At 45.3% G+C, this 14,698-nt stretch overlaps 11 non-coding genes across 11 annotated transcripts; all 11 read left to right on the top strand.

The window, feature by feature from the left end:
* The first annotated feature begins 546 nt into the window (after positions 1-546).
* Positions 547-737, top strand: LOC141184217 (U2 spliceosomal RNA). Its single transcript, XR_012258994.1, has one exon. It is a non-coding gene; the product is annotated as a U2 spliceosomal RNA (small nuclear RNA).
* Positions 738-1,859: 1,122 nt separating this feature from the next.
* Positions 1,860-2,050, top strand: LOC141188183 (U2 spliceosomal RNA). The gene has a single exon (XR_012262300.1). It is a non-coding gene; the product is annotated as a U2 spliceosomal RNA (small nuclear RNA).
* A 1,121-nt stretch (positions 2,051-3,171) lies between these two features.
* Positions 3,172-3,362, top strand: LOC141188182 (U2 spliceosomal RNA). Its single transcript, XR_012262299.1, has one exon. It is a non-coding gene; the product is annotated as a U2 spliceosomal RNA (small nuclear RNA).
* Positions 3,363-4,483: 1,121 nt separating this feature from the next.
* Positions 4,484-4,674, top strand: LOC141188181 (U2 spliceosomal RNA). Its single transcript, XR_012262298.1, has one exon. It is a non-coding gene; the product is annotated as a U2 spliceosomal RNA (small nuclear RNA).
* A 1,121-nt stretch (positions 4,675-5,795) lies between these two features.
* LOC141188179 (U2 spliceosomal RNA) lies at positions 5,796-5,986 on the top strand. The gene has a single exon (XR_012262296.1). It is a non-coding gene; the product is annotated as a U2 spliceosomal RNA (small nuclear RNA).
* A 1,121-nt stretch (positions 5,987-7,107) lies between these two features.
* LOC141188178 (U2 spliceosomal RNA) lies at positions 7,108-7,298 on the top strand. Its single transcript, XR_012262295.1, has one exon. It is a non-coding gene; the product is annotated as a U2 spliceosomal RNA (small nuclear RNA).
* Positions 7,299-8,417: 1,119 nt separating this feature from the next.
* LOC141185030 (U2 spliceosomal RNA) lies at positions 8,418-8,608 on the top strand. Its single transcript, XR_012259730.1, has one exon. It is a non-coding gene; the product is annotated as a U2 spliceosomal RNA (small nuclear RNA).
* Positions 8,609-9,727: 1,119 nt separating this feature from the next.
* On the top strand, positions 9,728-9,918 carry LOC141188177 (U2 spliceosomal RNA). Its single transcript, XR_012262294.1, has one exon. It is a non-coding gene; the product is annotated as a U2 spliceosomal RNA (small nuclear RNA).
* Positions 9,919-11,037: 1,119 nt separating this feature from the next.
* On the top strand, positions 11,038-11,228 carry LOC141188176 (U2 spliceosomal RNA). The gene has a single exon (XR_012262293.1). It is a non-coding gene; the product is annotated as a U2 spliceosomal RNA (small nuclear RNA).
* A 1,119-nt stretch (positions 11,229-12,347) lies between these two features.
* LOC141185029 (U2 spliceosomal RNA) lies at positions 12,348-12,538 on the top strand. The gene has a single exon (XR_012259729.1). It is a non-coding gene; the product is annotated as a U2 spliceosomal RNA (small nuclear RNA).
* A 1,118-nt stretch (positions 12,539-13,656) lies between these two features.
* On the top strand, positions 13,657-13,847 carry LOC141188175 (U2 spliceosomal RNA). The gene has a single exon (XR_012262292.1). It is a non-coding gene; the product is annotated as a U2 spliceosomal RNA (small nuclear RNA).
* Positions 13,848-14,698: the final 851 nt, after the last annotated feature.

The raw sequence follows: 14,698 nt of genomic DNA, 5'->3' as shown, positions 1-14,698 counted from the left end.
GATTAGTCTGTGGCATTCTTTTAAACTGTTGCTTATGGCGGTCTCTGTGAGCTTCTCAGTGACATTCAGCCATCCAGGTATCCCGCCTGCAGTAGACGGAATGTGGCAATGGAACGCTGGCTGCGCGTGTCATAATAGGCTCTGAGCCTTTATATACCTGCGCACAGCAGCAGCCACCTTCAGTCTGCTGCTGGACAGCCAGCAGCAGCAGCAGCAGGAGAGGTAATTAATCAGCAACCCTCCTGCTAAGGGTAGACAGCTGCTCGTTCCACCCCCCCCCCCCCCCGCCTTAATTGGTTCTCCTCCCTTCCAACGGTGTTGAGGCGGGTGGGAACAGCCGGGGGTTGAGGGTACTGTGCTAAAAGAGGTGGAGTTATGCAGATCTAAAACGCGTGGATTGCAGCAGCAGCAAGCCGAAAAGTGCAGGCATGTGAGGGATCTAGAGGTTGACAGCATGTCTTCTTAACGGGAGTCCAGGTGGCCATCTCCACAAATGGACTTTTCAGAATCCTTGGGTGGCACCGTAGTCGGAAACCAATTCTGGTTATCGCTTCTCGGCCTTTTGGCTAAGATCAAGTGTAGTATCTGTTCTTATCAGTTTAATATCTGATACGTCCCCTATCTGGGGACCATATCTTAAATGGATTTTTAGAACAGGGAGATGGAAAAAGAGCTTGCTCTGTCCACTCCACGCATTGACCTGGTATTGCAGTATCTCCAGGACCGGTGCACCCCTTCTTTAATGCAGTTTCTAAAATCAGAAAGAATTGAATTCAATGCTTTTTGTTCATTTTGCTTGTTTGTCGGATTTTGGGATGGACTCTTTGGCTTTGCTTTTCTTCTCCTCATTGGATTTTTCATGTTAAAAGTTGCAGAAGCCAGATGACAAGCTCATTTTGTTTCAACTTCAGCAACTGTGCATTGCATTGCCTTGTAATGTAATGTAATGCAATGCTATCTATCTAGCTCTCCCTCTATACTTCCTTTTGGATAAACAGACATATTAGGCAAGCATTTTGGAGCTTTCACCTAAATAACTACAGGTGGTGAGATAAGCTGCACAATATAATTGACCTTTCAGTATATTGCTGCACACACACCATCTATTTAGCAAATGCCCTTGTTATCAACAGCAGCCTTTTAAACTCACCTGAGCTAACAGGTATGTGAGCTGGTTACTCTGCTGCGCTTAAAATTTCTTTTTTGGTTTGCTACAATGCCTTTTCTGAAACGTTGTCTCCCTCTGCTGGAACACTGACTTCTTTCATTTAATGCCTGCAGACTATAAAAGAGAAACCAACCCAAAAAGTTTGGTTGATTAGTCTGTGGCATTCTTTTAAACTGTTGCTTATGGCGGTCTCTGTGAGCTTCTCAGTGACATTCAGCCATCCAGGTATCCCGCCTGCAGTAGACGGAATGTGGCAATGGAACGCTGGCTGCGCGTGTCATAATAGGCTCTGAGCCTTTATATACCTGCGCACAGCAGCAGCCACCTTCAGTCTGCTGCTGGACAGCCAGCAGCAGCAGCAGCAGGAGAGGTAATTAATCAGCAACCCTCCTGCTAAGGGTAGACAGCTGCTCGTTCCACCCCCCCCCCCCGCCTTAATTGGTTCTCCTCCCTTCCAACAGTGTTGAGGCGGGTGGGAACAGCCGGGGGTTGAGGGTACTGTGCTAAAAGAGGTGGAGTTATGCAGATCTAAAACGCGTGGATTGCAGCAGCAGCAAGCCGAAAAGTGCAGGCATGTGAGGGATCTAGAGGTTGACAGCATGTCTTCTTAACGGGAGTCCAGGTGGCCATCTCCACAAATGGACTTTTCAGAATCCTTGGGTGGCACCGTAGTCGGAAACCAATTCTGGTTATCGCTTCTCGGCCTTTTGGCTAAGATCAAGTGTAGTATCTGTTCTTATCAGTTTAATATCTGATACGTCCCCTATCTGGGGACCATATATTAAATGGATTTTTAGAACAGGGAGATGGAAAAAGAGCTTGCTCTGTCCACTCCACGCATTGACCTGGTATTGCAGTATCTCCAGGACCGGTGCACCCCTTCTTTAATGCAGTTTCTAAAATCAGAAAGAATTGAATTCAATGCTTTTTGTTCATTTTGCTTGTTTGTCGGATTTTGGGATGGACTCTTTGGCTTTGCTTTTCTTCTCCTCATTGGATTTTTCATGTTAAAAGTTGCAGAAGCCAGATGACAAGCTCATTTTGGTTCAACTTCAGCAACTGTGCATTGCATTGCCATGTAATGTAATGTAATGCAATGCTATCTATCTAGCTCTCCCTCTATACTTCCTTTTGGATAAACAGACATATTAGGCAAGCATTTTGGAGCTTTCACCTAAATAACTACAGGTGGTGAGATAAGCTGCACAATATAATTGACCTTTCAGTATATTGTTGCACACACACCATCTATTTAGCAAATGCCCTTGTTATCAACAGCAGCCTTTTAAACTCACCTGAGCTAACAGGTATGTGAGCTGGTTACTCTGCTGCGCTTAAAATTTCTTTTTTGGTTTGCTACAATGCCTTTTCTGAAACGTTGTCTCCCTCTGCTGGAACACTGACTTCTTTCATTTAATGCCTGCAGACTATAAAAGAGAAACCAACCCAAAAAGTTTGGTTGATTAGTCTGTGGCATTCTTTTAAACTGTTGCTTATGGCGGTCTCTGTGAGCTTCTCAGTGACATTCAGCCATCCAGGTATCCCGCCTGCAGTAGACGGAATGTGGCAATGGAACGCTGGCTGCGCGTGTCATAATAGGCTCTGAGCCTTTATATACCTGCGCACAGCAGCAGCCACCTTCAGTCTGCTGCTGGACAGCCAGCAGCAGCAGCAGCAGGAGAGGTAATTAATCAGCAACCCTCCTGCTAAGGGTAGACAGCTGCTCGTTCCACCCCCCCCCCCGCCTTAATTGGTTCTCCTCCCTTCCAACGGTGTTGAGGCGGGTGGGAACAGCCGGGGGTTGAGGGTACTGTGCTAAAAGAGGTGGAGTTATGCAGATCTAAAACGCGTGGATTGCAGCAGCAGCAAGCCGAAAAGTGCAGGCATGCGAGGGATCTAGAGGTTGACAGCATGTCTTCTTAACGGGAGTCCAGGTGGCCATCTCCACAAATGGACTTTTCAGAATCCTTGGGTGGCACCGTAGTCGGAAACCAATTCTGGTTATCGCTTCTCGGCCTTTTGGCTAAGATCAAGTGTAGTATCTGTTCTTATCAGTTTAATATCTGATACGTCCCCTATCTGGGGACCATATATTAAATGGATTTTTAGAACAGGGAGATGGAAAAAGAGCTTGCTCTGTCCACTCCACGCATTGACCTGGTATTGCAGTATCTCCAGGACCGGTGCACCCCTTCTTTAATGCAGTTTCTAAAATCAGAAAGAATTGAATTCAATGCTTTTTGTTCATTTTGCTTGTTTGTCGGATTTTGGGATGGACTCTTTGGCTTTGCTTTTCTTCTCCTCATTGGATTTTTCATGTTAAAAGTTGCAGAAGCCAGATGACAAGCTCATTTTGGTTCAACTTCAGCAACTGTGCATTGCATTGCCATGTAATGTAATGTAATGCAATGCTATCTATCTAGCTCTCCCTCTATACTTCCTTTTGGATAAACAGACATATTAGGCAAGCATTTTGGAGCTTTCACCTAAATAACTACAGGTGGTGAGATAAGCTGCACAATATAATTGACCTTTCAGTATATTGTTGCACACACACCATCTATTTAGCAAATGCCCTTGTTATCAATAACAGCCTTTTAAACTCACCTGAGCTAACAGGTATGTGAGCTGGTTACTCTGCTGCGCTTAAAATTTCTTTTTTGGTTTGCTACAATGCCTTTTCTGAAACGTTGTCTCCCTCTGCTGGAACACTGACTTCTTTCATTTAATGCCTGCAGACTATAAAAGAGAAACCAACCCAAAAAGTTTGGTTGATTAGTCTGTGGCATTCTTTTAAACTGTTGCTTATGGCGGTCTCTGTGAGCTTCTCAGTGACATTCAGCCATCCAGGTATCCCGCCTGCAGTAGACGGAATGTGGCAATGGAACGCTGGCTGCGCGTGTCATAATAGGCTCTGATCCTTTATATACCTGCGCACAGCAGCAGCCACCTTCAGTCTGCTGCTGGACAGCCAGCAGCAGCAGCAGCAGGAGAGGTAATTAATCAGCAACCCTCCTGCTAAGGGTAGACAGCTGCTCGTTCCACCCCCCCCCCCGCCTTAATTGGTTTTCCTCCCTTCCAACGGTGTTGAGGCGGGTGGGAACAGCCGGGGGTTGAGGGTACTGTGCTAAAAGAGGTGGAGTTATGCAGATCTAAAACGCGTGGATTGCAGCAGCAGCAAGCCGAAAAGTGCAGGCATGTGAGGGATCTAGAGGTTGACAGCATGTCTTCTTAACGGGAGTCCAGGTGGCCATCTCCACAAATGGACTTTTCAGAATCCTTGGGTGGCACCGTAGTCGGAAACCAATTCTGGTTATCGCTTCTCGGCCTTTTGGCTAAGATCAAGTGTAGTATCTGTTCTTATCAGTTTAATATCTGATACGTCCCCTATCTGGGGACCATATATTAAATGGATTTTTAGAACAGGGAGATGGAAAAAGAGCTTGCTCTGTCCACTCCACGCATTGACCTGGTATTGCAGTATCTCCAGGACCGGTGCACCCCTTCTTTAATGCAGTTTCTAAAATCAGAAAGAATTGAATTCAATGCTTTTTGTTCATTTTGCTTGTTTGTCGGATTTTGGGATGGACTCTTTGGCTTTGCTTTTCTTCTCCTCATTGGATTTTTCATGTTAAAAGTTGCAGAAGCCAGATGACAAGCTCATTTTGGTTCAACTTCAGCAACTGTGCATTGCATTGCCATGTAATGTAATGTAATGCAATGCTATCTATCTAGCTCTCCCTCTATACTTCCTTTTGGATAAACAGACATATTAGGCAAGCATTTTGGAGCTTTCACCTAAATAACTACAGGTGGTGAGATAAGCTGCACAATATAATTGACCTTTCAGTATATTGTTGCACACACACCATCTATTTAGCAAATGCCCTTGTTATCAACAGCAGCCTTTTAAACTCACCTGAGCTAACAGGTATGTGAGCTGGTTACTCTGCTGCGCTTAAAATTTCTTTTTTGGTTTGCTACAATGCCTTTTCTGAAACGTTGTCTCCCTCTGCTGGAACACTGACTTCTTTCATTTAATGCCTGCAGACTATAAAAGAGAAACCAACCCAAAAAGTTTGGTTGATTAGTCTGTGGCATTCTTTTAAACTGTTGCTTATGGCGGTCTCTGTGAGCTTCTCAGTGACATTCAGCCATCCAGGTATCCCGCCTGCAGTAGACGGAATGTGGCAATGGAACGCTGGCTGCGCGTGTCATAATAGGCTCTGATCCTTTATATACCTGCGCACAGCAGCAGCCACCTTCAGTCTGCTGCTGGACAGCCAGCAGCAGCAGCAGCAGGAGAGGTAATTAATCAGCAACCCTCCTGCTAAGGGTAGACAGCTGCTCGTTCCACCCCCCCCCCCGCCTTAATTGGTTTTCCTCCCTTCCAACGGTGTTGAGGCGGGTGGGAACAGCCGGGGGTTGAGGGTACTGTGCTAAAAGAGGTGGAGTTATGCAGATCTAAAACGCGTGGATTGCAGCAGCAGCAAGCCGAAAAGTGCAGGCATGTGAGGGATCTAGAGGTTGACAGCATGTCTTCTTAACGGGAGTCCAGGTGGCCATCTCCACAAATGGACTTTTCAGAATCCTTGGGTGGCACCGTAGTCGGAAACCAATTCTGGTTATCGCTTCTCGGCCTTTTGGCTAAGATCAAGTGTAGTATCTGTTCTTATCAGTTTAATATCTGATACGTCCCCTATCTGGGGACCATATATTAAATGGATTTTTAGAACAGGGAGATGGAAAAAGAGCTTGCTCTGTCCACTCCACGCATTGACCTGGTATTGCAGTATCTCCAGGACCGGTGCACCCCTTCTTTAATGCAGTTTCTAAAATCAGAAAGAATTGAATTCAATGCTTTTTGTTCATTTTGCTTGTTTGTCGGATTTTGGGATGGACTCTTTGGCTTTGCTTTTCTTCTCCTCATTGGATTTTTCATGTTAAAAGTTGCAGAAGCCAGATGACAAGCTCATTTTGGTTCAACTTCAGCAACTGTGCATTGCATTGCCATGTAATGTAATGTAATGCAATGCTATCTATCTAGCTCTCCCTCTATACTTCCTTTTGGATAAACAGACATATTAGGCAAGCATTTTGGAGCTTTCACCTAAATAACTACAGGTGGTGAGATAAGCTGCACAATATAATTGACCTTTCAGTATATTGTTGCACACACACCATCTATTTAGCAAATGCCCTTGTTATCAACAGCAGCCTTTTAAACTCACCTGAGCTAACAGGTATGTGAGCTGGTTACTCTGCTGCGCTTAAAATTTCTTTTTTGGTTTGCTACAATGCCTTTTCTGAAACGTTGTCTCCCTCTGCTGGAACACTGACTTCTTTCATTTAATGCCTGCAGACTATAAAAGAGAAACCAACCCAAAAAGTTTGGTTGATTAGTCTGTGGCATTCTTTTAAACTGTTGCTTATGGCGGTCTCTGTGAGCTTCTCAGTGACATTCAGCCATCCAGGTATCCCGCCTGCAGTAGACGGAATGTGGCAATGGAACGCTGGCTGCGCGTGTCATAATAGGCTCTGAGCCTTTATATACCTGCGCACAGCAGCAGCCACCTTCAGTCTGCTGCTGGACAGCCAGCAGCAGCAGCAGCAGGAGAGGTAATTAATCAGCAACCCTCCTGCTAAGGGTAGACAGCTGCTCGTTCCACCCCCCCCCCCGCCTTAATTGGTTCTCCTCCCTTCCAACGGTGTTGAGGCGGGTGGGAACAGCCGGGGGTTGAGGGTACTGTGCTAAAAGAGGTGGAGTTATGCAGATCTAAAACGCGTGGATTGCAGCAGCAGCAAGCCGAAAAGTGCAGGCATGTGAGGGATCTAGAGGTTGACAGCATGTCTTCTTAACGGGAGTCCAGGTGGCCATCTCCACAAATGGACTTTTCAGAATCCTTGGGTGGCACCGTAGTCGGAAACCAATTCTGGTTATCGCTTCTCGGCCTTTTGGCTAAGATCAAGTGTAGTATCTGTTCTTATCAGTTTAATATCTGATACGTCCCCTATCTGGGGACCATATATTAAATGGATTTTTAGAACAGGGAGATGGAAAAAGAGCTTGCTCTGTCCACTCCACGCATTGACCTGGTATTGCAGTATCTCCAGGACCGGTGCACCCCTTCTTTAATGCAGTTTCTAAAATCAGAAAGAATTGAATTCAATGCTTTTTGTTCATTTTGCTTGTTTGTCGGATTTTGGGATGGACTCTTTGGCTTTGCTTTTCTTCTCCTCATTGGATTTTTCATGTTAAAAGTTGCAGAAGCCAGATGACAAGCTCATTTTGGTTCAACTTCAGCAACTGTGCATTGCATTGCCATGTAATGTAATGTAATGCAATGCTATCTATCTAGCTCTCCCTCTATACTTCCTTTTGGATAAACAGACATATTAGGCAAGCATTTTGGAGCTTTCACCTAAATAACTACAGGTGGTGAGATAAGCTGCACAATATAATTGACCTTTCAGTATATTGTTGCACACACACCATCTATTTAGCAAATGCCCTTGTTATCAACAGCAGCCTTTTAAACTCACCTGAGCTAACAGGTATGTGAGCTGGTTACTCTGCTGCGCTTAAAATTTCTTTTTTGGTTTGCTACAATGCCTTTTCTGAAACGTTGTCTCCCTCTGCTGGAACATTGACTTCTTTCATTTAATGCCTGCAGACTATAAAAGAGAAACCAACCCAAAAAGTTTGGTTGATTAGTCTGTGGCATTCTTTTAAACTGTTGCTTATGGCGGTCTCTGTGAGCTTCTCAGTGACATTCAGCCATCCAGGTATCCCGCCTGCAGTAGACGGAATGTGGCAATGGAACGCTGGCTGCGCGTGTCATAATAGGCTCTGAGCCTTTATATACCTGCGCACAGCAGCAGCCACCTTCAGTCTGCTGCTGGACAGCCAGCAGCAGCAGCAGCAGGAGAGGTAATTAATCAGCAACCCTCCTGCTAAGGGTAGACGGCTGCTCGTTCCACCCCCCCCCGCCTTAATTGGTTCTCCTCCCTTCCAACGGTGTTGAGGCGGGTGGGAACAGCCGGGGGTTGAGGGTACTGTGCTAAAAGAGGTGGAGTTATGCAGATCTAAAACGCGTGGATTGCAGCAGCAGCAAGCCGAAAAGTGCAGGCATGTGAGGGATCTAGAGGTTGACAGCATGTCTTCTTAACGGGAGTCCAGGTGGCCATCTCCACAAATGGACTTTTCAGAATCCTTGGGTGGCACTGTAGTCGGAAACCAATTCTGGTTATCGCTTCTCGGCCTTTTGGCTAAGATCAAGTGTAGTGTCTGTTCTTATCAGTTTAATATCTGATACGTCCCCTATCTGGGGACCATATATTAAATGGATTTTTAGAACAGGGAGATGGAAAAAGAGCTTGCTCTGTCCACTCCACGCATTGACCTGGTATTGCAGTATCTCCAGGACCGGTGCACCCCTTCTTTAATGCAGTTTCTAAAATCAGAAAGAATTGAATTCAATGCTTTTTGTTCATTTTGCTTGTTTGTCGGATTTTGGGATGGACTCTTTGGCTTTGCTTTTCTTCTCCTCATTGGATTTTTCATGTTAAAAGTTGCAGAAGCCAGATGACAAGCTCATTTTGGTTCAACTTCAGCAACTGTGCATTGCATTGCCATGTAATGTAATGTAATGCAATGCTATCTATCTAGCTCTCCCTCTATACTTCCTTTTGGATAAACAGACATATTAGGCAAGCATTTTGGAGCTTTCACCTAAATAACTACAGGTGGTGAGATAAGCTGCACAATATAATTGACCTTTCAGTATATTGTTGCACACACACCATCTATTTAGCAAATGCCCTTGTTATCAACAGCAGCCTTTTAAACTCACCTGAGCTAACAGGTATGTGAGCTGGTTACTCTGCTGCGCTTAAAATTTCTTTTTTGGTTTGCTACAATGCCTTTTCTGAAACGTTGTCTCCCTCTGCTGGAACACTGACTTCTTTCATTTAATGCCTGCAGACTATAAAAGAGAAACCAACCCAAAAAGTTTGGTTGATTAGTCTGTGGCATTCTTTTAAACTGTTGCTTATGGCGGTCTCTGTGAGCTTCTCAGTGACATTCAGCCATCCAGGTATCCCGCCTGCAGTCGACGGAATGTGGCAATGGAACGCTGGCTGCGCGTGTCATAATAGGCTCTGAGCCTTTATATACCTGCGCACAGCAGCAGCCACCTTCAGTCTGCTGCTGGACAGCCAGCAGCAGCAGCAGCAGGAGAGGTAATTAATCAGCAACCCTCCTGCTAAGGGTAGACAGCTGCTCGTTCCACCCCCCCCCGCCTTAATTGGTTCTCCTCCCTTCCAACGGTGTTGAGGCGGGTGGGAACAGCCGGGGGTTGAGGGTACTGTGCTAAAAGAGGTGGAGTTATGCAGATCTAAAACGCGTGGATTGCAGCAGCAGCAAGCCGAAAAGTGCAGGCATGTGAGGGATCTAGAGGTTGACAGCATGTCTTCTTAACGGGAGTCCAGGTGGCCATCTCCACAAATGGACTTTTCAGAATCCTTGGGTGGCACCGTAGTCGGAAACCAATTCTTGTTATCGCTTCTCGGCCTTTTGGCTAAGATCAAGTGTAGTATCTGTTCTTATCAGTTTAATATCTGATACGTCCCCTATCTGGGGACCATATATTAAATGGATTTTTAGAACAGGGAGATGGAAAAAGAGCTTGCTCTGTCCACTCCACGCATTGACCTGGTATTGCAGTATCTCCAGGACCGGTGCACCCCTTCTTTAATGCAGTGTCTAAAATCAGAAAGAATTGAATTCAATGCTTTTTGTTCATTTTGCTTGTTTGTCGGATTTTGGGATGGACTCTTTGGCTTTGCTTTTCTTCTCCTCATTGGATTTTTCATGTTAAAAGTTGCAGAAGCCAGATGACAAGCTCATTTTGGTTCAACTTCAGCAACTGTGCATTGCATTGCCATGTAATGTAATGTAATGCAATGCTATCTATCTAGCTCTCCCTCTATACTTCCTTTTGGATAAACAGACATATTAGGCAAGCATTTTGGAGCTTTCACCTAAATAACTACAGGTGGTGAGATAAGCTGCACAATATAATTGACCTTTCAGTATATTGTTGCACACACACCATCTATTTAGCAAATGCCCTTGTTATCAACAGCAGCCTTTTAAACTCACCTGAGCTAACAGGTATGTGAGCTGGTTACTCTGCTGCGCTTAAAATTTCTTTTTTGGTTTGCTACAATGCCTTTTCTGAAACGTTGTCTCCCTCTGCTGGAACATTGACTTCTTTCATTTAATGCCTGCAGACTATAAAAGAGAAACCAACCCAAAAAGTTTGGTTGATTAGTCTGTGGCATTCTTTTAAACTGTTGCTTATGGCGGTCTCTGTGAGCTTCTCAGTGACATTCAGCCATCCAGGTATCCCGCCTGCAGTAGACGGAATGTGGCAATGGAACGCTGGCTGCGCGTGTCATAATAGGCTCTGAGCCTTTATATACCTGCGCACAGCAGCAGCCACCTTCAGTCTGCTGCTGGACAGCCAGCAGCAGCAGCAGCAGGAGAGGTAATTAATCAGCAACCCTCCTGCTAAGGGTAGACAGCTGCTCGTTCCACCCCCCCCCGCCTTAATTGGTTCTCCTCCCTTCCAACGGTGTTGAGGCGGGTGGGAACAGCCGGGGGTTGAGGGTACTGTGCTAAAAGAGGTGGAGTTATGCAGATCTAAAACGCGTGGATTGCAGCAGCAGCAAGCCGAAAAGTGCAGGCATGTGAGGGATCTAGAGGTTGACAGCATGTCTTCTTAACGGGAGTCCAGGTGGCCATCTCCACAAATGGACTTTTCAGAATCCTTGGGTGGCACCGTAGTCGGAAACCAATTCTGGTTATCGCTTCTCGGCCTTTTGGCTAAGATCAAGTGTAGTATCTGTTCTTATCAGTTTAATATCTGATACGTCCCCTATCTGGGGACCATATATTAAATGGATTTTTAGAACAGGGAGATGGAAAAAGAGCTTGCTCTGTCCACTCCACGCATTGACCTGGTATTGCAGTATCTCCAGGACCGGTGCACCCCTTCTTTAATGCAGTTTCTAAAATCAGAAAGAATTGAATTCAATGCTTTTTGTTCATTTTGCTTGTTTGTCGGATTTTGGGATGGACTCTTTGGCTTTGCTTTTCTTCTCCTCATTGGATTTTTCATGTTAAAAGTTGCAGAAGCCAGATGACAAGCTCATTTTGGTTCAACTTCAGCAACTGTGCATTGCATTGCCATGTAATGTAATGTAATGCAATGCTATCTATCTAGCTCTCCCTCTATACTTCCTTTTGGATAAACAGACATATTAGGCAAGCATTTTGGAGCTTTCACCTAAATAACTACAGGTGGTGAGATAAGCTGCACAATATAATTGACCTTTCAGTATATTGTTGCACACACACCATCTATTTAGCAAATGCCCTTGTTATCAACAGCAGCCTTTTAAAGTCACCTGAGCTAACAGGTATGTGAGCTGGTTACTCTGCTGCGCTTAAAATTTCTTTTTTGGTTTGCTACAATGCCTTTTCTGAAACGTTGTCTCCCTCTGCTGGAACACTGACTTCTTTCATTTAATGCCTGCAGACTATAAAAGAGAAACCAACCCAAAAAGTTTGGTTGATTAGTCTGTGGCATTCTTTTAAACTGTTGCTTATGGCGGTCTCTGTGAGCTTCTCAGTGACATTCAGCCATCCAGGTATCCCGCCTGCAGTCGACGGAATGTGGCAATGGAACGCTGGCTGCGCGTATCATAATAGGCTCTGAGCCTTTATATACCTGCGCACAGCAGCAGCCACCTTCAGTCTGCTGCTGGACAGCCAGCAGCAGCAGCAGCAGGAGAGGTAATTAATCAGCAACCCTCCTGCTAAGGGTAGACAGCTGCTCGTTCCACCCCCCCCCGCCTTAATTGGTTCTCCTCCCTTCCAACGGTGTTGAGGCGGGTGGGAACAGCCGGGGGTTGAGGGTACTGTGCTAAAAGAGGTGGAGTTATGCAGATCTAAAACGCGTGGATTGCAGCAGCAGCAAGCCGAAAAGTGCAGGCATGTGAGGGATCTAGAGGTTGACAGCATGTCTTCTTAACGGGAGTCCAGGTGGCCATCTCCACAAATGGACTTTTCAGAATCCTTGGGTGGCACTGTAGTCGGAAACCAATTCTGGTTATCGCTTCTCGGCCTTTTGGCTAAGATCAAGTGTAGTGTCTGTTCTTATCAGTTTAATATCTGATACGTCCCCTATCTGGGGACCATATATTAAATGGATTTTTAGAACAGGGAGATGGAAAAAGAGCTTGCTCTGTCCACTCCACGCATTGACCTGGTATTGCAGTATCTCCAGGACCGGTGCACCCCTTCTTTAATGCAGTTTCTAAAATCAGAAAGAATTGAATTCAATGCTTTTTGTTCATTTTGCTTGTTTGTCGGATTTTGGGATGGACTCTTTGGCTTTGCTTTTCTTCTCCTCATTGGATTTTTCATGTTAAAAGTTGCAGAAGCCAGATGACAAGCTCATTTTGGTTCAACTTCAGCAACTGTGCATTGCATTGCCATGTAATGTAATGTAATGCAATGCTATCTATCTAGCTCTCCCTCTATACTTCCTTTTGGATAAACAGACATATTAGGCAAGCATTTTGGAGCTTTCACCTAAATAACTACAGGTGGTGAGATAAGCTGCACAATATAATTGACCTTTCAGTATATTGTTGCACACACACCATCTATTTAGCAAATGCCCTTGTTATCAACAGCAGCCTTTTAAACTCACCTGAGCTAACAGGTATGTGAGCTGGTTACTCTGCTGCGCTTAAAATTTCTTTTTTGGTTTGCTACAATGCCTTTTCTGAAACGTTGTCTCCCTCTGCTGGAACACTGACTTCTTTCATTTAATGCCTGCAGACTATAAAAGAGAAACCAACCCAAAAAGTTTGGTTGATTAGTCTGTGGCATTCTTTTAAACTGTTGCTTATGGCGGTCTCTGTGAGCTTCTCAGTGACATTCAGCCATCCAGGTATCCCGCCTGCAGTCGACGGAATGTGGCAATGGAACGCTGGCTGCGCGTGTCATATAGGCTCTGAGCCTTTATATACCTGCGCACAGCAGCAGCCACCTTCAGTCTGCTGCTGGACAGCCAGCAGCAGCAGCAGCAGGAGAGGTAATTAATCAGCAACCCTCCTGCTAAGGGTAGACAGCTGCTCGTTCCACCCCCCCCCGCCTTAATTGGTTCTCCTCCCTTCCAACGGTGTTGAGGCGGGTGGGAACAGCCGGGGGTTGAGGGTACTGTGCTAAAAGAGGTGGAGTTATGCAGATCTAAAACGCGTGGATTGCAGCAGCAGCAAGCCGAAAAGTGCAGGCATGTGAGGGATCTAGAGGTTGACAGCATGTCTTCTTAACGGGAGTCCAGGTGGCCATCTCCACAAATGGACTTTTCAGAATCCTTGGGTGGCACCGTAGTCGGAAACCAATTCTGGTTATCGCTTCTCGGCCTTTTGGCTAAGATCAAGTGTAGTATCTGTTCTTATCAGTTTAATATCTGATACGTCCCCTATCTGGGGACCATATATTAAATGGATTTTTAGAACAGGGAGATGGAAAAAGAGCTTGCTCTGTCCACTCCACGCATTGACCTGGTATTGCAGTATCTCCAGGACCGGTGCACCCCTTCTTTAATGCAGTGTCTAAAATCAGAAAGAATTGAATTCAATGCTTTTTGTTCATTTTGCTTGTTTGTCGGATTTTGGGATGGACTCTTTGGCTTTGCTTTTCTTCTCCTCATTGGATTTTTCATGTTAAAAGTTGCAGAAGCCAGATGACAAGCTCATTTTGGTTCAACTTCAGCAACTGTGCATTGCATTGCCATGTAATGTAATGTAATGCAATGCTATCTATCTAGCTCTCCCTCTATACTTCCTTTTGGATAAACAGACATATTAGGCAAGCATTTTGGAGCTTTCACCTAAATAACTACAGGTGGTGAGATAAGCTGCACAATATAATTGACCTTTCAGTATATTGTTGCACACACACCATCTATTTAGCAAATGCCCTTGTTATCAACAGCAGCCTTTTAAACTCACCTGAGCTAACAGGTATGTGAGCTGGTTACTCTGCTGCGCTTAAAATTTATTTTTTGGTTTGCTACAATGCCTTTTCTGAAACGTTGTCTCCCTCTGCTGGAACATTGACTTCTTTCATTTAATGCCTGCAGACTATAAAAGAGAAACCAACCCAAAAAGTTTGGTTGATTAGTCTGTGGCATTCTTTTAAACTGTTGCTTATGGCGGTCTCTGTGAGCTTCTCAGTGACATTCAGCCATCCAGGTATCCCGCCTGCAGTAGACGGAATGTGGCAATGGAACGCTGGCTGCGCGTGTCATAATAGGCTCTGAGCCTTTATATACCTGCGCACAGCAGCAGCCACCTTCAGTCTGCTGCTGGACAGCCAGCAGCAGCAGCAGCAGGAGAGGTAATTAATCAGCAACCCTCCTGCTAAGGGTAGACAGCTGCTCGTTCCAC

Source organism: Phyllobates terribilis, unplaced genomic scaffold (genome assembly GCF_046119375.1).
Source record: "Phyllobates terribilis strain yellow unplaced genomic scaffold, ASM4611937v1 Scaffold_40__1_contigs__length_11209783, whole genome shotgun sequence".
Classification (NCBI taxonomy): domain Eukaryota; kingdom Metazoa; phylum Chordata; class Amphibia; order Anura; family Dendrobatidae; genus Phyllobates; species Phyllobates terribilis.
This window is presented reverse-complemented; position numbering and strand designations above follow the sequence as displayed.